Source organism: Tachypleus tridentatus, chromosome 8, assembly GCF_004210375.1.
Source record: "Tachypleus tridentatus isolate NWPU-2018 chromosome 8, ASM421037v1, whole genome shotgun sequence".
NCBI lineage: Eukaryota > Metazoa > Arthropoda > Merostomata > Xiphosura > Limulidae > Tachypleus > Tachypleus tridentatus.
Window position 1 is genome coordinate 148,410,952 of NC_134832.1, and position 26,952 is coordinate 148,437,903.

Genomic DNA, 26,952 nt, shown 5'->3' on the forward strand with positions numbered 1-26,952 from the left:
TTACACTATTAATAAACAGTATTGTATATTGCCACTACATTACACTATTAATAAAAAGTATTGTATATTGCCACTACATTACACTATCAATAAACAGTATTGTATATTGCCACTACATTACACTATTAATAAACAGTACTGTATATTGCCACTACATCACACTATTAATAAAAAGTATTGTATATTGCCACTACATAACACTATTAATAAAAAGTATTGTATATTGCCACTACATTACACTATCAGTAAACAGTATTGTATATTGCCACTACATTACACTATTAATAAACAGAATATTGTATATTGCTAGTACATTACACTATTAATAAACAGTATTGTATATTGCTAGTACATTACACTATTAATAAACAGAATATTGTATATTGCTAGTACATTACACTATTAATAAACAGTATTGTATATTGCCACTACATTACACTATTAATAAAAAGTATTGTATGTTTCCAATACATTACACTGATTAATTAACAGAACTGTGTGTTTCCAGTACATTATAGTATTAATCAGCTCAATCTACAAATTTGTATGTTACCAGAATTGTGTGTTGCTAGTACGTTACACTATTAATAAATAGAATTGTTGTTGCCAATACCTTACACTAATTAATAAATAAAACTGTGTGTTGCTAGTACAATCCACAAGTTAATCAAAAGAATTATGTGTTTCCAGTACACTACACTATTAATAAACAGTATTGTATATTGCCACTACATTACACTATCAATAAACAGTATTGTATATTGCCACTACATTACACTATTAATAAACAGTATTGTATATTGCCACTACATTACACTATTAATAAACAAAATATTGTATATTGCTAGTACATTACACTATTAATAAACAGTATTGTATATTGCTAGTACATTACACTATTAATAAACAGAATATTGTATATTGCTAGTACATTACACTATTAATAAACAGTATTGTATATTGCCACTACATTACACTATCAATAAACAGTATTGTATATTGCCACTACATTACACTATTAATAAACAGTATTGTATATTGCCACTACATTACACTATTAATAAACAAAATATTGTATATTGCTAGTACATTACACTATTAATAAACAGTATTGTATATTGCTAGTACATTACACTATTAATAAAAAGTATTGTATATTGCTAGTACATTACACTATCAATAAACAGTATTGTATATTGCCACTACATTACACTATCAATAAACAGTATTGTATATTGCCACTACATTACACTATTAATAAACAGTATTGTATATTGCCACTACATTACACTATTAATAAACAAAATATTGTATATTGCTAGTACATTACACTATTAATAAACAGTATTGTATATTGCTAGTACATTACACTATTAATAAACAGAATATTGTATATTGCTAGTACATTACACTATTAATAAACAGTATTGTATATTGCCACTACATTACACTATTAATAAAAAGTATTGTATATTGCCACTACATTACACTATCAATAAACAGTATTGTATATTGCCACTACATTACACTATTAATAAACAGTATTGTATATTGCTAGTACATTACACTATTAATAAAAAGTATTGTATATTGCTAGTACATTACACTATCAATAAACAGTATTGTATATTGCCACTACATTACACTATTAATAAACAGTATTGTATATTGCTAGTACATTACACTATTAATAAACAGTATTGTATATTGCCACTACATTACACTATTAATAAAAAGTATTGTATATTGCCACTACATTACACTATCAATAAACAGTATTGTATATTGCCACTACATTACACTATTAATAAACAGTATTGTATATTGCCACTACATCACACTATTAATAAAAAGTATTGTATATTGCCACTATATTACACTATTAATAAAAAGTATTGTATATTGCCACTACATTACACTATCAATAAACAGTATTGTATATTGCCACTACATTACACTATTAATAAACAGTATTGTATATTGCTAGTACATTACACTATCAATAAACAGTATTGTATATTGCCACTACATTACACTATTAATAAACAGTATTGTATATTGCTAGTACATTACACTATTAATAAACAGTATTGTATATTGCTAGTACATTACACTATTAATAAACAGTATTGTATATTGCCACTACATTACACTATTAATAAAAAGTATTGTATATTGCCACTACATTACACTATCAATAAACAGTATTGTATATTGCCACTACATTACACTATTAATAAACAGTATTGTATATTGCCACTACATTACACTATTAATAAACAGAATATTGTATATTGCTAGTACATTACACTATTAATAAACAGTATTGTATATTGCTAGTACATTACACTATTAATAAACAGTATTGTATATTGCCACTACATTACACTATTAATAAACAGAATATTGTATATTGCCACTACATTACACTATTAATAAACAGTATTGTATATTGCCACTACATTACACTATTAATAAACAGAATATTGTATATTGCTAGTACATTACACTATTAATAAACAGTATTGTATATTGCTAGTACATTACACTACCAATAAACAGTATTGTATATTGCTGGTACATTACGCTATTACTAGACAGTATTGTATATTGCCAGTACATTACACTATTAATAAACAGTATTGTATATTGCTAGTACATTACACTATCAATAAACAGAATATTTTCACTAATAGAAACAGTTTGTCAAAACGTATTGGTCATCATTTAACTCCGTTCGTTAAACTCATATCAGTTATTGGTCTGAAAATGAAACCTAAAGGTTATGTTGTTGTCTTTTAACATCCAGTGGACATTTTCTAGGAATACTCATAATCCTGTGAGTTTCACATTTTCCGTGTGCCACATGTAATATCATCACTATTATAAATGATGTGTGTTTGGTAGTCTGCTAAGCTGTTCTGTTTGAACTGTTACAAGTGATGGGTGTTTGGTAGTCTGCTTAGCTGTTCCGTTCGAACTGTTACAAGTGATGGGTGTTTGGTAGTCTGCTTAGCTGTTCTGTTCGAACTGTTACAAGTGATGTGTGTTTGGTAGTCTGCTTAACTGTTCTGTTCGAACTGTTACAAGTGAAAGGTGTTTGGTAGTCTGCTTAGCTGTTCTGTTTGAACTGATTTTACATTCTTCATCAGTTTTACTTATTTCTGGCTTCAACAACGTAAGGCATAACAATAATCAATTTAAACTGCACTAAGATCAAACTGGTTTTAACAACGAGTTCATCAGTATATGCTAATAAGGTTACTTACCGTGAGTAATTAACACCATTAACCCATCTCTGCGTAAAGAGAGTATTTCGTGGGACAACTCAGTAATTTCATAAGTATTTCACACACTGTAAAGTGTGAATGGTGCATTAATTAAGTATATATTTATTACTATGGAAAACGAGTACTAAAATCACTTGTAGAATTATGGTACATGTTACGTAAATCACGTGCTTCTGACACGTTCATTATTCTGTCATCAAGAAGGGAAGATATAAGAAAGTCATTGCAAGTAAGAAGTCAGTAAAGTTGACAGAAAAAAATATCTGTTTATTTTAATTGATTTTTGTGGCGGATTAAAAATACGATGACAATATACAATAAAATACAAAAACCTACCGTCATTGTGGGCTTTTATAAATCTTTAACAAGTGGGATGAAGAAAGATTTCCATGGAAACAGACAGCACGTAATAAGTTTCACATAGCTTTGGCCGTTATTTAATTTCATAAACTATTAAACAAAAGATGAGGAAAGGTTTCTATGGAAACACCACGAATAATAAAACTTCACAAAACTTTCGTCATAATGGATTTTCCTAAAGTATTAAAAATAATTTATTTACAATTTTATACAGAAATAGCGTATAGATTGTGAACTTCATAAAGCTTTGGCCACCACTGATTTTCATAAAGAATAATAAAATGCGGAGGAAAATATTATACGGAGACAGTCCACAGGTAATAAACCTCACAAAATCTACGTTATCGTGAGATCTCACAGACTAATAGAAAACAAACAAACAGGAACAATGTTTTATAGAAACAGACCACAGGTAGAATGTTTCATATAATTATCATTGTCATAGATTTTCATAAGCCTAACAATACGACGTAGAAAGTTTTCAACAATGCAACCAGAATCACTAAACCTCACGAAACGTTTCTTACGATGCATTGTTTTAATTTTTCAACAATACATTGATTTAGTATTATTATTTTCGTGTATTAAGCGCTGCAGACAGTTTCGCTATTGTTAGTTTACATAAACCGTGAGAAATGCGAGGAAAATTTCTATGGTAAGTAGCTGATTACACAGAATGTTGTTCTAGCGGATTCTCATAAAGTGTTAAAAATTGGGATTTTGAATAATAAGATGACGATAGTTTTTATGGAAATAGCCCACGGGTAGTAAGTAAATTGTGTATAAAACATTTTTCTTCGCCATGGGCTGTTATCGATATTTACGGTTTTGAAATTGAGTAAACAGTTGGACATAGTTTCAGTAATATAAAGACTTCGACCAGTTGATGTTGTTGTAGCATGTAAAACATACTGATCAGCTTTCTATATATCACCAAACCAGTTGATACTGTTTCAAAGTAACATTTAACTCATTTCGAACATTCATGTAACATCTAACACATTTTTCTCTTACCATGTAACATCTAACACATTTTTCTCTTACCATGTAACATCTAACACATTTTTCTCTTACCATGTAACATCTAATACTTTTCTGTAGAGCTTGGCTCGACTTCAGTAGCCATCAAAACATTTTAAAACTGAATTTTGTCAGTTAATACTAATAACTCTTACATTTTATGTGTTTATCCGTTCGTAAAACGTAACTGTTTACACTGTAGTTAAAAAATGGAAGACGGTGAACTGGTGTACTATAAATAGCTGTACAACTTATCCGAATCGAAAATCAACTGAAGCACATATGCTTCTTTAAGTACAAGACCTACAACTACATGTTATAAAACAGATTTTGAAAATGTTAACAAACCTATCTTTGTGTTTGGGGTTAACATGAAATACCTCGTGGGCCTTGTCTCTAACTCACTTCAAATATCTGTTTGTTTTGTTTCTAAATAACTTCAAACACAGTATATACGTATCAACAAACATGTTTTCATCATGTTCTTCTTGCACAAACAAGCTGATGTACACAACTGTTACCAACACAAACACTGCGTTGTAAAAACTTTTCAACACAAACACACTTACATAAATGTAAACAATACAAACACAATACTCTAAATACCGGTTTCAATAGAAATACACGAATGTATATATATATTATCTTCACAAACAAAACCATGTACATTTGTTATATAAACACGTTTTCAGCACAAACATATTATTCTACAAACCATCACATCGCTTTATAAACCTGTCTTCAACACAAATACACTGTTGTATAAACTTGTTTTCACTTGGAACACGTTGCTGTATAGACCTGTCTTTAAGACAAACACCTGTTGTACAAACTTGTTTTCACTGGGAACACGTTGCTGTATAGACCTGTCTTTAAGACAAACACCTTGTTGAATAGAACAGCTATCAACACAAAAACAAAGAGGTATATACTTGTCTTCAACAGAACACACTGTTATATAGATGTTTTAATATAAACAATTTTACTGACCTGTTCTAACATAAATACACTGTTGCGTAGTTCTGTTTCCAACATAAACGCATTGCTATGTATAACTTTTGTATATACCTACACTTTCCAGTTAGATATATTTACTTTTTCTCTCTAAGTTTCTCCTCAAGTTATTTACGGAGAAAGTTCTCTTTAAATAAATGTTTCTGCCTTGCTCATCAGACAGCGGCGAATTTCAAAGCTGCGCGAAGCAGATAAACAACACCAGAGAGTAGACGTACGCTAAGATAGCGTGGTCTACATTACGAGAGCTGCTCACGCGACATTCCACTGTTGTGTTAGCTAGTTTCGAGCGAAACGTCGTAAGCGACACAGAATATTGGCTTGTTCGTTTGTTTCGAATTTCGCACGAAGCTACACGAGGGCTAACTGCGCTAACCCGTCCCTAATTTAGCAGTGTAAGACTAGAGGGAAGGCAGCTAGTCATCACCACCCACCGCCAACTCTTGGGCTACTCTTTTACGAACGAATAGTGGAATTGATCGTCACATTATAGCGCCCCCTCGACTGGGAGGGCGAGCATGTTTGGTGCGACGAGGATTCGAACCGCGACCCTCGGGTTACGAGTCGAACGCCTTAACACACTTGGCCATGCCGGGCCCTATTGACTAGTTAAACATGTGAAATAAAAAATATGAATTATTCTTATGTTCTTTAAACTTATCTACGTTTTTCTGTGTTGAACACAACACAAATCTATAAAACAGAGGATTTCTAATTTTCTTGTTTTTACCCAGGTTTTGAATTTTTCCATTTCTGAAAGTTTTCAATCAATAAATAAATAATTTTCAAATTCTTAACCTGTAAGGTTATTAACAACAAACCTGTAAGGTTATTAACAACAAACCTATAAGGTTATTAACAACAAACCTGTAAGGTAATTAACAACAAACCTATAAGGTTATTAACAACAAACCTGTAAGGTTATTAACAACAAACCTGTAAGGTTATTAACAACAAACCCTAATGTGGAATTTACATAATAATGTAGCAGTGATATAGATGCAGTTCTGTATATCTTATGTGAAAAATACCTAAAATGTGAAATAACAACTAATTTAGTGATTGGATAAAATACTTAAATATCACAACTGGAAATACAATAATCTCTAAACTTCGATTAACTGACACTCGAATTTTTAAAAGAAGATTTTTGTTTCTTTCTCAATAAATGGCTACAATGAGGAACAGGGCTTAAATACAATGAAATAATACTGAGAAAAACTTGATTTATTTTTCGTATTTTCAAACATGGATAAGAAAATCCAAGCTCTTGTCTTTGAAAGTTTTGACTCTCACGTATAGTATTTAAATACTAGATGAAAACCAGAATAATCTAGTAAATAATATTACAGATTTATTTTATTTTCATTAAACGTAAAAGTGAAAATAATCTGGAGCGTAGAATTCTAATGCATTCTTTGATGCACTTTACAATTCTCTCTGTGAAATATCCAATAACTCCTCAAGGTTTCTTTGTCATCAGTGATTGGGAAGTTTGAAAATTGTCGTCACGTAAGCAGACGCAAACGTTTTTATATTACTACAAAATTAGCATAAAAAAAAAACAATATCGAATTTTGCACACTGGATAACTTCACTTTCGCCAAAGTTGGCGGTGGGTGGTGATGATTAGCTGCCTTCCCTCTAGTTTTACACTGCTAAATTAGGGACAGCTAGTGCAAATAGCCCTCGAGTAGTTTTGTGCGAAATTCAAAACAAACCAAACCAAACCAATTCAACAAATACGTCTGCCATTCATCAGAATACTTCGAACTGACCACTTAGGACAATCCTTGTAAATCTAGTAAATCAAGAAAACTTTGACTCTAAATAGGATGTTTTATTGATTCATTCGAAATTCAACATATGTACACAGTCTCAAAGATTACTGGGGTTTGAACAGCGAAGTCCTAACGTATCTTAGTGATAAACTCCAAGTTTCTGTTGTTTTTGTTTTTTTTTGTTTACCTTTTGGCAAAAAAAGGAAGTATTTTTGTGTTATAAACATGTATGTTTAGTTCTATAGGCGGCGGAAACAAGTTAAGTTTGGAGGAATTCAACCATCAAAGTACATTTCCGCATTTTCACTGGAATAAATAAATAAATAAACAAAATGCCAAGTCAAATCTATCGTGTAAAGATGGCGACACCTATAGCCCGCCTTACATTTTGTATGGCCTACCTGTTTTTTACTGACTTTATCATATTTTTAATGTCACAGTTGCAATTTCTTGATAAGGTACCCTTTAAATCTTTGTAACAAAACAACAAGAATAGAGACACGTGTTCCCATTGGCTTCTCAGCTACTCGACCAAAGTCAGGATTGGCAAATATTCATCACGTTTGTTCACGTGACAAGAGCAATATTTCTAGATGTGATTTATTGGTCACTAAAAATGTCAGTGTTAATACGTGTCCATAAGTATAATTGAAAGTGTAAGTGTTTATAAGTATAATTGAAAGTGTCAGTGTTTATAAGTATAATTGAAAGTGTCAGTGTTTATAAATATAATTGAAAATGTCAGTGTCTATAAGTATAATTGAAAGTGTCAGTGTTTATAAATATAATTGAAAATGTCAGTGTCTATAAGTATAATTGAAAGTGTCGGTGTTTATAAGTATAATTGAAAGTGTCAATGTCTATAAGTATAATTGAAAGTGTCGGTGTTTATAATTGAAAGTGTCGGTGTTTATAAGTATAATTGAAAGTGTCGGTGTTTATAAGTATAATTGAAAGTGTCAGTGTTTATAAGTATAATTGAAAATGTCAGTGTCTATAAATATAATTGAAAGTGTCGGTGTTTATAAGTATAATTGAAAGTGTCAGTGTTTATAAGTATAATTGAAAATGTCAGTGTCTATAAATATAATTGAAAGTGTCGGTGTTTATAAGTATAATTGAAAGTGTCGGTGTTTATAAGTATAATTGAAAGTGTCAGTGTTTATAAGTACAATTGAAAGTGTCAGTGTTTATAAGTATAATTGAAAGTGTCAGTGTTTATAAGTATAATTGAAAGTGTCGGTGTTTATAAGTATAATTGAAAGTGTCGGTGTCTATAAATAAAATTGAAAATATCAGTGTTTATAAATGAAGGTGTCTATAAGTACAATTGAAAGTGTCAGTGTCTATAAGTATAATTGAAAGTGTCAGTGTTTATAAGTATAATTGAAAGTGTCGGTGTTTATAAGTATAATTGTAAATATCAGTGTTTATAAATGAAAGTGTCTATAAGTACAATTGAAAGTGTCAGTGTTTATAAGTATAATTGAAAGTGTCAGTGTTTATAAGTATAATTGAAAGTGTCGGTGTCTATAAATATAATTGAAAATGTCAGTGTTTATAAGTATAATTGAAAGTGTCAGTGTCTATAAGTACAATTGAAAGTGTCAGTGTTTATAAGTACAATTGAAAGTGTCAGTGTCTATAAGTATAATTGTAAATATCAGTGTTTATAAGTGAAAGTGTCTATAAGTATAATTGAAAGTGTCAGTGTTTATAAGTATAATTGAAAATGTCAGTGTCTATAAGTATAATTGAAAGTGAAAGTGTCTATAAGTATAATTGAAAGTGTCGGTGTTTATAAGTATAATTGAAAATGACAGTGTTTATAAGTGAGTGTCTATAAGTATAATTGAAATTGTCGGTGTTTATAAGTATAATTGAAAGTGTCAGTGTCTATAAGTACAATTGAAAGTGTCAGTGTTTATAAGTACAATTGAAAGTGTCAGTGTCTATAAGTATAATTGTAAATATCAGTGTTTATAAGTGAAAGTGTCTATAAGTATAATTGAAAGTGTCAGTGTCTATAAGTATAATTGAAAGTGTCAGTGTTTATAAGTACAATTGAAAGTGTCAGTGTTTATAAGTATAATTGAAAATGTCAGTGTCTATAAGTACAATTGAAAGTGTCAGTGTTTATAAGTATAATTGAAAGTGTCAGTGTTTATAAGTACAATTGAAAGTGTCAGTGTTTATAAGTATAATTGAAAGTGCCAGTGTTTATAAGTATAATTGAAAGTGCCAGTGTTTATAAGTATAATTGAAAATGTCAGTGTTTATAAGTATAATTGAAAGTGTCAGTGTCTATAAGTATAATTGAAAGTGTCAGTGTCTACACGGACTAAGTTTTATTCTTCATGTGTAACGTGGAAGAAGTGAATTGATACTAAATTTTGTAATTTTTCACACAGTAATACAGTATAGTATAATATAGTACGTATTTTTCCATTATAAATACAGTGATGGTGAACAAAAGATTCTGATCTGTGTGACACCTTTGGCGGTTCAACGATAACCCTGACACTTATATCGCTGAATATCAGGATTTGATACCTGCGGTTAGCAGAGTGTAGTTAATCCATTTTATGGCTTTTCACGTAAAAACAATGTATTTGATTTAACTGTGGGGACGTGCATCAGTCAAAGTGTTCTAATAAATTAACGTAAGAAAATAACAATTTTAACAAAACATCAAATTTTTCTTTCACGTAGTTTGGATTGTTTGTCCAAGTCTCTAAGTTAATACATATTCGCCACGTTATTCTAAAACGAAGTTTGTTTTCTTTTGAATTTATCTGAATGCTATTCTAATACTATTTGCTTTAGAGGTCTCTATTTTATTACAACATATTTGAGGGATCGCAGCAAGTATTCACGATCTCCTCCTAACTCTTGGGCGACAACGAATAGTACGATTGACCGTAATATCATAAAGCTTCACGGCGAGCAACAACCTTGTTTTGTAACTAAGATTCGAACCCGCTATTTAAATTAAGGGACAAAGGTCAGTCGTGATAACCTCGAAACGATGAACAACTACTAATTCATACAACACAAAGTTTCCGCCATCTTTTTCACTTTTTCTGCCCAATTTCCCCAAAACTTTACACACATGCAGATGAGTTGAAATTCCAAAAGTTTTTTGTTGTTTTTTTATTTTTCGCAAAGCTACAGAAGGACTATCTGTGCTAGCCCTCCTTAAGTTAACAGTGTAAGACTAGAAGGAAGGCATCTAGTCATCACTATCCACAGCCAACTCTAGGACTACTTTTTTGCCAATGAATAGTGGGAATTTACATCACATTATAAAGCCCCCAAAGGTGAAAGGGGCGAGCATATTTTGTGTGACTGAGTTTCGAACCTGGGACTTTCAAATTGCGAGTAGAGTGCCATAACCTCCTGGTCATGCCAAGCCATCTCCAAAGGTTTATTCTAGAACCGTATTTATCTTTCGCAAACAAACACACGAACGGAAAGGTATTTTAATTTTCTATATTATCATTCTCGTCTACCATCTATAGTTATGGACTATGCATACAATTAAATTGTCCCTTTTTGTAGACCAAGGTTTGAAGTTTTGTTAAATTACTCATATCTAATATTTCATTAAAGTTTATTCGCGATTATTTAAATATCTATTCAATAGAATCAGATAATGTTGTTTTATCATAATTTATTAAGTGTTATTTTAGTGATAACACATCATCAGTATATTACGTTAGGAAAACACGTTGGTGTAAAAATATAATTTAGCATAAACACTTTAACCCCAGCATTTTCTTAAAGAGGGTTTACAGGATGTTCTATGTTTTGTTCTATTGTTATGTTATAGGTGCACAGCTGGACATATCGAAAGGTTATTTTTTAGCAACTGATGTACTACACGTAGGAGCAGAGCTACAAGTGAAAGTGTAACGGGTGTTGAAATGAGTGAACTCTGACCTTTCTACTCGTGGTCTCTCGCCTGTCACCCGATAGTATGAATATTTTGGAAAGGACCGATAGATACAGTTCTCTCAAAAAATGATACCGTTATAATGAAGACATATCCACACATCCAGTTCTTCTGGGGTCGCTTGTTAAGTTTCTAGCAACGCTATTCTTAGCTGCAAACTTATCTTCGTCAAGTTTTACGTGACGTCATTAAATTACATATTTATATCTTATTTCTTTCATATTTGTGCAGCGAGATGTCAGTTTTCATATTACTCTTACCATATCTTATCAGCAACAAATATATTTTCTCTGCAACTCATGGCTTCATTATCGCTACCCATACCATATGTTACTGTAATAAACACTAAAACAACAGGTAACGTCTCAGTCACTTTGTTGGTTGGAAACTTGTGTTATTTTATCGCTGAATTTTTGGAGAACCTGAAGGTTGAAGTACTAAGACCCAAACGAAACTGTTTTACCCGTAGATATGGACGTTTTCTTTTACAGTTCATTATTTACCACCACTGCAATAACACAGAGAGATATGATTTTTCCTTTTCTACCAAAACAAATTTATGTGAACCTACGTGGTAGGCTTGAAATTAGTTTTTATTTTAGAAAACTCCTCTCTACAAGGTAGTTCAATGGCTGTTGTTTTGAATTAAGCACAAAGCCCCACAATGGGATATTTGTGCTCTGCCCAATAGTGATATCGAAACCCGGTTTCTGGCGTTGCAATTTCGGAAACATACCACTGTGCCACTATGGGGATAGTTCAATGGACAGTATGCGTCCAGCTACCGATAAAAATAAAAAACAACAAAAAACCAAATCGTGCTCTGTACTTCAAGTGCGTTATAAGAGTGACGGTCACTTCCCAGCATTTTCTCTAAAAAGAGTAATCCAAGTGGTAGCAGTGCGTGGTGAGGACAAATTCTCTTTTTTCTAGTCCATCACTTCAAAATTTGGAAAATCTAGTCCAGGTAGATCCCATGCATCTTTGCGTAAAATCCAACATTAAATCAAACCTACTAACAAATTTTGAACCACTCTAACTTTAAACTCAATGTTATAAGTGGATAACAAATACGTACCAGTATTTTCTTGTCTGTACGTTACGAAACCATCTTCGCGTAATGTGCATAAAGCACATTATTATAGTGAAACATCAGCGTAAGAGTCCACTTGTTACAACAATAATCACCTTAGGACTAAAACTATCATTCGATACTTTACTCGTAGTTCTTTTAAAATTACTTTTAGCCGCGACATAACGGCTCTGAGGTTTTTTGTTTGTTTGTTTTTCGAGTACAAACTTTTAGCTCATAGCTCCGTCATCTCTTAACCGATCTGAAATCTAATTACAGTTTTGGACTCAGGAGGTTGAACCCTCTGCAGTGGCAAATGCCATGATGGCTACAAAAGCAAATTAAAGCAATATGTTGTAACATTCTTTGGTTCTTACCAGAGTTACTTCAGATAATACCCCGAACGGGTAGAAGAGAAATAGGTACAATGAATAAAGGCCTTTTACTAACACTTCACAGAAGAAAGTGGTGACAACTTTACCATAATGAGCTTACGTTGCTTTAATCTGTTCCATTACTACAGTGGCAGTGTTGAAAGATATATCCACTTCTTTTACACGGTACTTTCTCAACCATTTGTATGCTATCTTATTCTCCATGAGCGAAAATGTACACAAGCGTACAGTCTCCTTTCCTACTTATTGTATTAATTAATGTTCAGGACCAGTTCCACCAGCTCCAGTGTGTAGGACTGTTATCTGGTCACCAGTTCCATCAGCTCCAGTCAGTAGAACCGTCATTTGGTCATCAGCCTCACCAGCTCCAGTGTGTGTGTATTGTTATATAATCAACACTTTTACCAGCTCCAGTGTGTAGAAGTGTTATCTGGTCATCAGTCCCAACAACTTCAGTTTTTAGGACTGTTATCTGGTCATCAGTTTCACCAGCTCCAGTGTGTAGGATTGTTATCTGGTGACGATCTACTGTCACTAGTGTGTAGGAATGTTATTTGGTCACCAGTTCCAACAGCTCTAGTGTGTAGGGCGGTTATCAGGTAACTAGTTCCATCAGTTCCAATGTGTAAAACTGTTATCTGATCAACAGTCCCACCAGCTCCAGTAAGTCGGACTGTTATTGGTTTTCTCTTTTGCCTTCTAGAATCACATCCATCTGTTGTTGTTTCTTATTAAGCACAAAGCTTTACAAAGGGCTATTTGTGCTTTCGCCAACATGGGTATCGAAGCCTGGTTTCTAAAGGTACAGATATACTGCTGCGCTATTAGGGGGCACATGTGTCTCATAAAGACCTACTTCTTCTATCCAGAAATAGGTTTACAGAAGTCCATTGAATAATAATAACAAAAAAAGGGTAATCAAAAATCCAAACCAAAAAGCTACCACTTAGATCTTCACAAAAAAAGTGCAAATGACCATGCTGATACAGTGGAACTGTAAAGGTTTTTATCATGACTTAGATGACATCAATGTCTTGCCTTGTTCTTACCAATCTCTGTTTGTGACAACTTCTAATGCTACTTCCACTCAGCAGTTCTTGTTGTACAGGAAAGACGGATCGTGTGATGGACGAATTATCATAGGTTTAACATTATTGATTAACTAACTTTTCAATACAAAGGCCAATAATTTACTGATTTACAGGGTATTTCGAAAAAAATACCTTTAGTTTTCTTCATCATCAAGATACAGGTCGATTCTTTATAACCAACCATTCATTCAGGTGAAGCTGGAATTCTTTCTACATAATTTATTATACCCCAGTCAGACTTGATGATATGCATTATGAAATGCTGCGCCGTTTTTTCCCGCCTTTCTCGATCTTCTAGGGTTTCCTTTAACCTAGCACTGGTTCGAAGAGGAGTTTCCGGATTTATGACATTGAGCCAAACCTAGAACTGGTTGGAAGAGGAGTTTCCGGATTTATGACATTGAGCCCATTGTTACAGGTTTTTCTAAGCCTAAGAGGAATCTGTAGATTGCTTCTAGTTACAGGCCTGTTTCTTACACTAATCGCTTCTTTAAAGTTTTGTAGAAGATGGTAAGTGCTTAGCTTGTTTGGCTTATGGTTCAAATAACATTTTCTTCAACATCTATTATGGCTTTCGAAAACAGAAATCTACCTGGACCATCTGGTTCGACTTCAAGCTTCAATCAAGAAACTCCTTATCAAGAGTGAAAACTTATTTTAATCGTTTTAACCTTGAGAAGGCTTACGTAATACATAGAAGATTTGGTATATTACAGTACTTCCATTCTTATGAGATGCGTGGCCATTTATCCATTTTCATTAATGTCATTTCAGCAGAGGGGTCAGTACTGTTCTATATGGGAGTAACACTACCCTAAACCTTCACCATTAGCTTGGAGTCCTTTAAAAGCTAGATCGTGTTTAACAGTTGTTAGCGTTAAGTTTGAGGTCATTTCTAAATAATTTTATATCATAATTACAAACAGCCTATATTGTCAATGAGATTGCGATTTCTTGTCGTTTATTAAATATGTGGTACATTGAGAGGCAACTCCAAACAGGTAAATTATACGAGTGGACTACTACTATGGTTTTAACGTATTTCTAACGCCAACGGGGATTTTACCCCGATTCTGAGTTCCATCTAGAAGATAAGAAAATTCATGTGGTAACCAAGACTAAGTTCTTGGAATTTATATTTGACAATAAGTTGGTCTCTGTTCGTAACATGAACTAGTATACAGTTACATGTAAAAGGCCACTGACCATCCCTCAAGTCGTCTCTTTCACCTCTTGGGAATTGGATATACGGTCATTGTATATAATACCTTTATTTGATCTAAGTTGTACCGCGAGTTTTTGATATACAACTTGGCACAGACTTTGGAATGAAGGTGTTAGATCCTGTGCATCATCAGGAGCTTTAAGTCTAAATTATAGCTTAACACAATTCTCCAATCCACGGTTTGCAAACAGAGCCATTTAAAACCCTAGTTTTCTGCGATATTGAGAAAAACTGACCAATTTTTAGTGCCATCTATTTGCAATATTACTATTCAACTGAAAGAGCTCGTTAACACTGCAGCTAAGTCAACCTTCATTAATACCATAACACCTGTGCCTATTCCTTGTTGGATTTGAAGTCCGCCATCAAGGCAAGGTTTCACATATGTTATTCGGCGAGTTGAGGAGATAAAAAACTCAGCAATTCCTTTCATATAAAACTTACAACTGTTGACTGACTCTCTTATTTGTGTAGTAACAAGAGGGATGAAGGAAGTTGTTTTGCAAGGTTCTGTATGGGCTAATATTTTATTACACATCGTTTACTTGTGCAAGAGAATTGTTCGCTAAAGTGTGAACAGTGTGACAGTCAACTCACAGTTTTCCATATCTATCTTTAACGTTTTAGATATGATGGTAAACTAAAGCACCATTTTAAATCTCTTTTAACTAAATGCCAATACTTTAAGTGGACAGGGCAATCAATCGAGACTGACTATGCTTTTCAGTTTTCGCAGGCCAGAAGACTTTTTAAACTTTATTTAATGTTAAAAGATTTATTTTAATTCTGCATTTCTTATTTTTATTTTACTCATACATATCCTGATTTTTAATTTGATTTTATTAATTTTAATTAAAAAAGGGACTGACGTAGAAAACAAACTATTCTTATTTTGAGGAAAAAAACAGCAACTGAAAACAAATTAACAATATATGATCGTGTTATGTTTAACTATATCAACAGGTTTCCATGAAAACATTAACTTCGAAGCAACATAAGATAAGGTTAAGTACCAGATTAGGCTGACTCGATAGTTTCTACAAGAATCTTACTTTTTATACAACACCAAATATTAGCATGTTACCAGATTTAACAGATTTACCACTATTAGATATACACTTTCATTTAAATTTAATGCAATAGTTCTGATTTACATAGTTATGAAGCGTGAGTGTAAAATTTAGTATTTGTAGAAGAGATAATTTATCTCAGGTTTGATTACGAAATTGTTTAAAAGTTATTTGTTGTGTAGTTCAATTGTTAGGAACTGACATGATGTTACTCGAACCTTCTGTATTTTTTAGTTTTTTTTAAATTGATTATTGTTGCATCATAATGTTTCATAGTTAGTAGAAAGTTCTGGGCCTCAGTAGGGCACTACATATATATATAGGCGGTCAAGTTAGTGCAAGTAAGAAAGTAAGTAACTTAAGACAGTTAAAATAAATCTTAGTGAAAAAATTAAGTTAAACTACATGATTACACGTTTAGCCATAAAGAGCGTATAATGGCGATTTCTAAATTGAAAGCTGTAAAGTTTGCACTACTGTAATATTAGAGACAGAGAAAAATAATTTGTCTCGTCAAATAATGTTGTAGGGTAATTAAACTTGCCTGTGTGAACTTTGATGAAAAAGAGACAATAATTTAAACCTCTGGATACAGCGGAGATAACCTCCAGTGTAATGAATGTTTTGTACGTATGTTTATCTTCTTTTAAATATATTGCTTTTAAAAATCTGGATTGTGTGCTATCCCTTTATTGTTGAAATTTATCGCTAACAAGTCACAGACACCTACTGTAAAGAATCCGACCTAACAATACGTAACAACCAGTTTCTACAAGAACCTTAGTTTTTTTTAACAATATCTAATTAGATTATATCTTGTCAAATTAAGATAAGACGACGACGGTTTCAAAGCAACTTCAACTTCTGAAAAATAGAGTAACAGATCGCTTATAATTTGTCACTTATATCACAAGCGTGTAAGCCAATGTTTCCAAAACTTTAAAAAGACAGAGCTTATGTGTCAGTTTTATCAAAAAGACACGTTTTAATATATCTAAGATACACGCTTCTCGAACTATACAGATTTGAAAAAAGAATGAAACTAGTACACATGTGTCACACAGTTTAAATCTTCTTGAAAGGAACGACTCTTATATTATTGTGGATTTATGTACTTCAGAGTCTTATATTATTGTGGATTTATGTACTTCAGAGTCTTAGATTATTATGGATTTATGTACTTCTGAGTCTTATATTATTATGGATTTATGTACTTCTGAGTCTTATATTATTATGGATTTATGTACTTCTGAGTAGTTTTGGTAAGCCTTTATTTACGTTAAGAATGTACTAATTTTTTTCAAAATACGTTTACAATAATACAGAGCTCTGATTTAGTCGAAATTAGTCTGTGATAATACCCAACAAGAAGTAGTCCCTATTGAGAACAATAACACAGAAATAAACAGTTTTAGTAGATTTTAACCTTAGATAAGAATAAACAATCAGACGTTGAAACACACTGCAAACATACACAAATAGTTTCTATGGAAACATACCTATGATAAGAATAAAAAACCAGAGGTCTACACACATTACAAAAACACAGAAATGGTTTATGTAGACCCGTATCTATAATAAGAATACACGAGAAGTGAATACAGAAACAAAGACAAAAATTTGGTGGCTCTTAATCAACTATTAGACCGGATAATTATATAGAAATAGTTTTATTGTAACTTAAATCATCAAGTATGACCGTCTTTTCAGCCACGGGTGTTCTAATGTGACGATAAATCCCACTTTTCTTTGGCACTAGAGGAGCCGAATAATTGGCGATAGGTGATGTTGACTAGCTGCTTTCTCTCTAATTTATCATTAGTAAATTAAGGACGCTATATTTCACAAACAAACAAGTTTTATAGGACTCAACAATAAGTGGTCCTGTAAAGCTACAAAAATGCAGAAAGAAAAATGTTTCTGTGGGCTATGATAATAGTCCTAATATGTAGGTTGGTTTAGTCCTAATATATAGGTTGGTTTAATAGTCCTAATATGTAGGTTGGTTTGTTCTGAATTCCGCGCAAAGCTGCACGAGGACTATTTGCGCTAGCTGTCCCTAATTTAGCAGTGAAAACAAGTAGTTGTCACAATCCACTGCCATCTCTTGGACTACTTTTCATAAACAAATAGTGGGATTGATAGTAACATTTTAATGCCTTCACAGCTAAAAAGGCGAGCATGTTTGATTAGGCGGGCATTTGAAGTAGAATAAAACACCTTGACCACCTGACCATGTCAGGGCTCCGAACAGATAGAACTATATTTTATTACACTTTAAAAAGTTTACAGAGAGTAAGATTTGTTTGTTGTTTTCAAACTGGTACAAAGTTTCGATAATTGTTGCGATAATTATCAAGCACACAAGTTTTAGCCCCAGTGGAACAGCGGTACACCTGTGGACCTACAACGCACTAGAAACCGAGTTTTGATGCCCGTAGTGGGCAGAGCACAGATAACCCATTGTGCTTAACTTTAAACACATAAAGCCTCAACGATAAATTACATTCTAAGGTTTAAATCAACATTTAACAATCTAACAATATATTTAAATTCTAGAATCGATGGTTATTGAATCATACACACATCAATCTGAGTTGACACTTTACCTACTTGTGGTAAACGAACAAGAACTAACTAAAATGGATATTCAAATATGTACAGTTTCATAGGAAATAACAATCAAAGATATATAGAGATATGTTAAGGTATTTGTTAATTGTGTGATTGTGTTAGTATTAGGGTCATGTTTTACTACTGTGACGTTCTTTTCAGAAAAACTGTGTTTGTTCAGGTTAAATAGCACACAGGATGTAATATTTTCAAAACGAGACTCGAAACTCGAGAGTTTTAGAATAGTTGACTATGATTCTCTATTCACCTGAAAAATAATAGATAGCTATTCGAAAGAGCTCGAGTTTTTGTTTGCTTTCAGTCATGTGTTCATGAACTTGGAAAATGTATATTTCGTGTTTTAACACAACGTTCAACTTATGTGGGGTAACATTATTTTGTAAGTGTTTTCTGGTGAAATGGGTTCATTATACAGTTTTTCCTGAAATGCCTTTAACTTTCATTCATAAAGGAACGTAAAGTTTGTTTGTTTGTTTTGAATTCCGCGCAAAGCTACACAAGGGCTATCTGCGCTAGCCGTCCCTAATTTAGCAGTGTAAGACTAGAGGGAAGGCAGCTATTCATCACCTCCCACCGCCAACTCTTGGGCTACTCTTTTACCAACGAATAGTGGGATTGACCGTAATATTATAACGTCCCTACGGCTGAAAGGGCTAGCATGTTTGGTGCAACGGGGATTGGAACCCGCAACCCTCGGATTACGAGTCGGACGCCTTAACACGCTTGGCCATGCCGGGTCCAGGAACGTAAAGAGTTCAAAAGATATGTATAATAAAACTATAAGTGTAATAAAATCAAATAGTCCAGCTATGTCTACTAAAACATAGCTGTTACACTTTTATACAGAATGTATTTTATTTTTTCCTTCTATCTTTGTAAAGTGCAGCTCAGCTAACAAGAACTTGATAAATCCGTTTTATCTGTAATAAAAATTAAATAATTTAAGTAAGTGTTTTCATTTGTTGTTTCTTCGTTTTTCTAACCAAATAATCAAAAGTGAAAAAGGTTTGCACAGTAATACATATAATCCGGATTTCAAAACTCATGTCAACTTTAAGTAGGAATGTAACACAGGTTTACAGATTGTTTTAACGTAATAAACTTAACATCTACTGATTATATCTACCGCTCTATCTCAAGATTATATTACATCTACGACACTACCTCGAGCGTATAAAGTGTTATACGACGATAAACTAATGTCTCTTGATTACATGTACGACACTAGTTCAAGTTTATAAAGTGTTATACTTAATATCTGTTACCTACATGTACGACACTAGTTCAAGTTTATAAAGTGTTATACTTAATATCTGTTACCTATATGTACGACACTAGTTCAAGTTTATAAAGTGTTATACTTAATATCTGTTACCTACATGTACGACACTAGTTCAAGTTTATAAAGTGTTATACTTAATATCTGTTACCTACATGTACGACACTAGTTCAAGTTTATAAAGTGTTATACTTAATATCTGTTACCTACATGTACGACACTAGTTCAAGTTTATAAAGTGTTATACTTAATATCTGTTACCTACATGTACGACACTAGTTCAAGTTTATAAAGTGTTATACTTAATATCTGTTACCTACATGTACGACACTAGTTCAAGTTTATAAAGTGTTATACTTCATATCTGTTACCTACATGTACGACACTAGTTCAAGTTTATAAAGTGTTATACTTAATATCTGTTACCTACATGTACGACACTAGTTCAAGTTTATAAAGTGTGAAACTTAATGTCTGTTACCTACATGTACGACACTAGTTCAAGTTTATAAAGTGTTATACTTCATATCTGTTACCTACATGTACGACACTAGTTCAAGTTTATAAAGTGTTATACTTAATATCTGTTACCTACATGTACGACACTAGTTCAAGTTTATAAAGTGTTATACTTCATATCTGTTACCTACATGTACGACACTAGTTCAAGTTTATAAAGTGTTATACTTCATATCTGTTACCTACATGTAGACACTAGTTCAAGTTTATAAAGTGTTATACTTTATATCTGTTGCCTACATGTACGACACTAGTTCAAGTTTATAAAGTGTTATACTCAATATCTGTTGCCTACATGTACGACACTAGTTCAAGTTTATAAAGTGTTATACTTCATATCTGTTACCTACATGTACGACACTAGTTCAAGTTTATGAAATGTTATACTTAATATCTGTTACCTACATGTACGACACTAGTTCAAGTTTATAAAGTGTTATACTTAATATCTGTTACCTACATGTACGACACTAGTTCAAGTTTATAAAGTGTTATACTTAATATCTGTTACCTACATGTACGACACTAGTTCAAGTTTATAAAGTGTTATACTTAATATCTGTTACCTACATGTACGACACTAGTTCAAGTTTATAAAGTGTTATACTTAATATCTGTTACCTACATGTACGACACTAGTTCAAGTTTATAAAGTGTTATACTTCATATCTGTTACCTACATGTACAACACTAGTTCAAGTTTATAAAGTGTTATACTTAATATCTGTTACCTACATGTACGACACTAGTTCAAGTTTATAAAGTGTGAAACTTAATGTCTGTTACCTACATGTACGACACTAGTTCAAGTTTATAAAGTGTTATACTTCATATCTGTTACCTACATGTACGACACTAGTTCAAGTTTATAAAGTGTTATACTTAATATCTGTTACCTACATGTACGACACTAGTTCAAGTTTATAAAGTGTTATACTTCATATCTGTTACCTACATGTAGACACTAGTTCAAGTTTATAAAGTGTTATACTTTATATCTGTTGCCTACATGTACGACACTAGTTCAAGTTTATAAAGTGTTATACTCAATATCTGTTGCCTACATGTACGACACTAGTTCAAGTTTATAAAGTGTTATACTTCATATCTGTTACCTACATGTACGACACTAGTTCAAGTTTATGAAATGTTATACTTAATATCTGTTACCTACATGTACGACACTAGTTCATGTTTATAAAGTGTTATACTTAATATCTGTTACCTACATGTACGACACTAGTTTAAGTTTATAAAGTGTTATACTTAATATCTGTTACCTACATGTAGACACTAGTTCAAGTTTATAAAGTGTTATACTTCATATCTGTTACCTACATGTACGACACTAGCTAAAGTTTATGAAATGTAATACTTAATATCTGTTACCTACATGTACGACACTAGTTCAAGTTTATAAAGTGTTATACTTAATATCTGTTACCTACATGTACGACACTAGTTCAAGTTTATAAAGTGTTATACTTAATATCTGTTACCTACATGTACGACACTAGTTCAAGTTTATAAAGTGTTATACTTCATATCTGTTACCTACATGTACGACACTAGTTCAAGTTTATAAAGTGTTATACTTCATATCTGTTACCTACATGTACGACACTAGTTCAAGTTTATAAAGTGTTATACTTAATATCTGTTACCTACATGTACGACACTAGTTCAAGTTTATGAAATGTTATACTTAATATCTGTTACCTACATGTACGACACTAGCTAAAGTTTATAAAGTGTTATACTTAATATCTGTTACCTACATGTACGACACTAGTTCAAGTTTATAAAGTGTTATACTTAATATCTGTTACCTACATGTACGACACTAGCTAAAGTTTATGAAATGTTATACTTAATATCTGTTACCTACATGTACGACACTAGTTCAAGTTTATAAAGTGTTATACTTAATATCTGTTACCTACATGTACGACACTAGTTCAAGTTTATAAAGTGTTATACTTAATATCTGTTACCTACATGTACGACACTAGTTCAAGTTTATAAAGTGTTATACTTAATATCTGTTACCTACATGTACGACACTAGTTCAAGTTTATAAAGTGTTATACTTAATATCTGTTACCTACATGTACGACACTAGTTCAAGTTTATAAAGTGTTATACTTAATATCTGTTACCTACATGTACGACACTAGTTCAAGTTTATGAAATGTTATACTTAATATCTGTTACCTACATGTACGACACTAGTTCAAGTTTATAAAGTGTTATACTTCATATCTGTTACCTACATGTACGACACTAGTTCAAGTTTATAAAGTGTTATACTTAATATCTGTTACCTACATGTACGACACTAGTTCAAGTTTATGAAATGTTATACTTAATATCTGTTACCTACATGTACGACACTAGCTAAAGTTTATAAAGTGTTATACTTAATATCTGTTACCTACATGTACGACACTAGTTCAAGTTTATAAAGTGTTATACTTAATATCTGTTACCTACATGTACGACACTAGCTAAAGTTTATGAAATGTTATACTTAATATCTGTTACCTACATGTACGACACTAGTTCATGTTTATAAAGTGTTATACTTAATATCTGTTACCTACATGTACGACACTAGTTCAAGTTTATAAAGTGTTATACTTAATATCTGTTACCTACATGTACGACACTAGCTAAAGTTTATAAAGTGTTATACTTAATATCTGTTACCTACATGTACGACACTAGTTCAAGTTTATAAAGTGTTATACTTAATATCTGTTACCTACATGTACGACACTAGCTAAAGTTTATAAAGTGTTATACTTAATATCTGTTACCTACATGTACGACACTAGTTCAAGTTTATAAAGTGTTATACTTCATATCTGTTACCTACATGTACGACACTAGTTCAAGTTTATAAAGTGTTATACTTAATATCTGTTACCTACATGTACGACACTAGTTCAAGTTTATGAAATGTTATACTTAATATCTGTTACCTACATGTACGACACTAGCTAAAGTTTATAAAGTGTTATACTTAATATCTGTTACCTACATGTACGACACTAGTTCAAGTTTATAAAGTGTTATACTTAATATCTGTTACCTACATGTACGACACTAGTTCAAGTTTATAAAGTGTTATACTTAATATCTGTTACCTACATGTACGACACTAGTTCAAGTTTATAAAGTGTTATACTTCATATCTGTTACCTACATGTACGACACTAGTTCAAGTTTATAAAGTGTTATACTTCATATCTGTTACCTACATGTACGACACTAGTTCAAGTTTATAAAGTGTTATACTTCATATCTGTTACCTACATGTACGATACTAGTTCAAGTTTATAAAGTGTTATACTCAATATCTGTTACCTACATGTACGACACTGGTTCAAGTTTATAAAGTGTTATACTTAATATCTGTTACCTACATGTACGACACTAGTTCAAGTTTATAAAGTGTTATACTTCATATCTGTTACCTACATGTACGACACTAGTTCAAGTTTATAAAGTGTTATACTTAATATCTGTTACCTACATGTACGACACTAGTTCAAGTTTATAAAGTGTTATACTTCATATCTGTTACCTACATGTACGACACTAGTTCAAGTTTATGAAATGTTATACTTAATATCTGTTACCTACATGTACGACACTAGCTAAAGTTTATAAAGTGTTATACTTAATATCTGTTACCTACATGTACGACACTAGTTCAAGTTTATAAAGTGTTATACTTAATATCTGTTACCTACATGTACGACACTAGTTCAAGTTTATAAAGTGTTATACTTAATATCTGTTACCTACATGTACGACACTAGTTCAAGTTTATAAAGTGTTATACTTCATATCTGTTACCTACATGTACGACACTAGTTCAAGTTTATAAAGTGTTATACTTCATATCTGTTACCTACATGTACGACACTAGTTCAAGTTTATAAAGTGTTATACTTAATATCTGTTACCTACATGTACGACACTAGTTCAAGCTTATAAAGTGTTATACTTAATATCTGTTACCTACATGTAGACACTAGTTCAAGTTTATAAAGTGTTATACTTAATATCTGTTACCTACATGTACGACACTAGTTCAAGTTTATAAAGTGTTATACTTCATATCTGTTACCTACATGTACGACACTAGCTAAAGTTTATAAAGTGATAAACAAATACATGATTATTACATCTGTGACGCTAGGTCAAGGTTATAAAGTGTTATACTTCTTCATATCTGTTACCTACATGTACGACACTAGCTAAAGTTTATAAAGTGATAAACAAATACATGATTATTACATCTGTGACGCTAGGTCAAGGTTATAAAGTGTTATACTTCTTCATATCTGTTACCTACATGTACGACACTAGCTAAAGTTTATAAAGTGATAAACAAATACATGATTATTACATCTGTGACGCTAGGTCAAGGTTATAAAGTGTTATATAGTGGTAAACGAATATATGTTGATATATTCTACAACACCAGTTCAGATTGTCGTATAGTGATAATCCAATATAAGCTGATTACATGTAATACATTAGCTCAATTTCATAAAGTGTTATACATTAATAAACTAATGTATGTTGATTACATCTACGACACTAGTTCTTTTAATATTTGTTCGTAGTGTAATTGTATTACACAATATCTTCATGTGTAACGTTTACAAGGCCCATTTGTTTAAAATATACCAACACTAACAACACAAGTCAACAAGAGATTTGCAATTATACAGAAGATTTAACCTCATACATGTTTATTTAACAAAACATGTAAGCGAGGCACATGTCTGAGTATAGCATGTGTTAAGAAAAAACAAACATCTTTGTTCATGTTACACAAAGGAAGCTATACTTTCGTGTATGGTACATTTTTTAGAAGGATAGTCAATATGTTTATTCATGAGTCTATAGCAATAATCAACATTTTCATTATTTTCTCTTGAACAATGGCCATTCCACAGTTACATTCCAAAGTACGGGCTAAGTAAATACATTTTCTTTCCTATAAACTTTCTGTGGACAGTCAATCCCCCCTTCTTTGCTGCTAATAGTACACCGCGTGACTATCCACTTTTAATGCATGTGATAGGAGAGCGATATGGTGCTATGTTCACGCGCAAATGGGAACCTTCACCCACGTGAAGCTTGCTCTCGAAGTCTGTTCCTTACACGGCTCAGTCTTGGGCTAATGCTTCTTTTGTGGGCTTGTACAAACCACGCGCAGGATGGCAGTTGGGATAAGCTCACCCAAGCACAGTGGTAAGAAAGGTTCCAGTGATCGATGAGATAAATTTTGCCATTTTGCTGTTTTGTGACCGGTCTTTGTTACCCACAATGCACTAATAACCGAGTAATAACTCAGATTAGAACAACCACGATGAATGAAAACTAGGAAGAAAACACTCACCTGATGGTCAACACAAAGAAGACACTGGACATCCACTCGTCGATTGCTCCGAGATGACTTTCAATGTGTTTTATTCTCGCAAGGCATTGTGGGAATTCAACTGCTTTATTGGCACGCCCTTAACATCTCGCGGTAAGATAGGCTTTTCTGTTGAACGTCGAGTTTTACGTAACACAGGATGTTTGTCAGGTGATATGTTGGTCAAACTTCGGCAGGTGGACTGCCATCTCAGCCTGTTGATTGTTCAGGTTTGTTTCGACTCTTTTGAAGAGACGTCATGAAGTTATCATTTATTTCTACAAAATAATTTATACCCAGGTAAATAAAAATCTATACAAATCAAAACAGGCCTTAACGACCAATGGAAACAAATGTTACATATTTTAAAAAGATCACCAGAATACAATATTAATGTTGAATACGAGATGTTCTCTAGACTTGGAAAGTGACTGAGGAAGTAAGACCTATATTGCGTGGGGAATATACCGTCTGTCAGTCTGTTCACTGAATTCACATGAAAGAATAATAAATAGAGCGAGGTGTGGGTGCTCAAACTAACAATGCCCCACATCTATATCACCCATTACAGCCTGCAGATAGTTGTAGAAAGGTGATACGAAAATTAGGTCCAACCACTGCAGAGAACCAAGGGACCCTTACCACCTGACGTTGACATTACATTATGCAATGCAGTAGTAAAAACTGATAATAACTAGATAAATATTATAATAATAGTTATTGTATATTAGAGGTAATGAATTTCTCTTCTTCAGTTGTGAACAAACTGTAATTGATTGTTACCAAGCACCTTGAAGTTGGATTTCT

General features: G+C 32.3%; 1 protein-coding gene across 1 annotated transcript in view; it reads right to left on the minus strand.

The window, feature by feature from the left end:
* The window catches only part of Chi (LIM domain-binding protein 2 Chi), a 136,047-nt gene extending 109,818 nt beyond the window's left edge, over nt 1-26,229 (minus strand). Inside the window, exon 1 of the mRNA XM_076452072.1 lies at nt 26,128-26,229. The gene's annotated coding sequence lies outside the window, so the exon portion shown is untranslated. The remainder of the gene's footprint in view (nt 1-26,127) is intronic.
* Between the last annotated feature and the right edge of the window lie 723 nt (nt 26,230-26,952).